Below are 1596 nucleotides of genomic sequence, written 5' to 3' on the forward strand. Positions count from 1 at the left end.
TACACACATTCCATATTGTTTTTAAAAAGGAACTTTAAGAAGACTGGGAATAGAAGGCTATTTCCTTGACATAGTTTTTAAAAAGATCTATCTAAAACAGCCAGAGACTGGGCATGGTGGCTCGCACCTATAATCCCAGCACCTTGGGAGGCCAAGGCAGGAGGATCGTTTGAGGCCGGGAGATTGAGACCAGCCTGAGCGCAAAGCAAGGTCCCCATCTCTACAAAAAATTTAGAGATTACCCATGTGTGTTGGGCGCACCTGTAGTCCCAGCTACTCAGGAGGCTGAGGCAGGAGGATCGCTTGAGCCCAGGAGTTTGAGGCTGCAATGAGCTATGATCGTGGCACTACACTCCAGCCTGGGCGACAGAGTGAGACCTTGTCTCTTAAAAAACAATAAAATAAAACGAATAGCCAGTACCATTCTTAACCGTGAAACCATATAGAGGTATTCCCTTTAAAATCAGGAATAAATTAAGGGTGGATTGTGTCAGTGTTTATCCAGCAATGTCCTGGAAGTTTCGGACCATATGGCGACACATAAACTAGAAATAACGGGTATAATACTAGGAAGAAGGAGGCCAAAATCATGGTTCCAGGCGATAGGCTTGTGTACCAACCACGCCCTCATCTCATACCTGCAAAAGGTTTAAATGAAAAACTATTAGATTTAACAAGAGAGCCGGGCAAAGTGGCTGGATACAAAACAAGCATCTAAAAATCAACAGCTTTCCTGTGTACTAGCGGTAACAGTTACGAGATATAGTGGAAAAAAGAACCTGTTCACAACGTGCAAGATGAAACATATGGAAGGAGAACTTAGCTAAGCGATAAAAAGACGACCCAAATAAGTGAAAAGACGGTAAAAAGTTGTCAATTCTACACAAATCAGAGCAGTTTATCTCTAAGTGAGGTCCAGGGATCACTGTCTCAAAAATCCGCTCAGTTGCTTATCAGCATGCAGATTTCTGGGCTTCGGCTCAGCTTACAGAATCAGAAGGGAGGGAGGGTAAGTTTTCAAGAAACGTCTCTTCTTAACGTGCTCCCCAGGTGATTCTAATACACATTAAAGTTTAGAAACCACAGCTTGATGTAGGTTTCGTAAAATCCCAACTTCATCTGGAATGGGAGCAATGCAGGAGGCTGCCCTAACATAGTATGTTAAGATATATCATCCACTTAAAGTATATCAGAAACATCAGCGATAAAAATAATGTAGTCTTGTACAAAAATCAGCAAATCAATAGCACGAAATAAATAGTCCCGAGACTCCTACATAAGTTACAGAAGTAAAATTGTTTCTCTGTCAATCACCGCATCACCAGAAAACGGCTGCATCCTTTTTCACTCAGCGTGGAGAATTCGTTTGGAATGGTCTGATGCCACATGGTTGTCTTAGTCTGTTTTCTGCTGTTATAACAGAATTCCACAAACCGGGTAATTTATAAAGCATAGAAATGTAGAGGCTAGTGGCTCACGCCTGTAATCCCAGCACTCTGGGAGGCCGAGGCTGGAGGATTGTTTGAGCTCAGGAGTTCGACACCAGCCTGAGCAACAGTGAGACCCCATCTCTACCAAAAAAATAGAAAGAAATTA

Source organism: Propithecus coquereli, unplaced genomic scaffold (assembly GCF_000956105.1).
Source record: "Propithecus coquereli isolate 6110/MARCELLA unplaced genomic scaffold, Pcoq_1.0 Scaffold26, whole genome shotgun sequence".
NCBI classification, from domain to species: domain Eukaryota; kingdom Metazoa; phylum Chordata; class Mammalia; order Primates; family Indriidae; genus Propithecus; species Propithecus coquereli.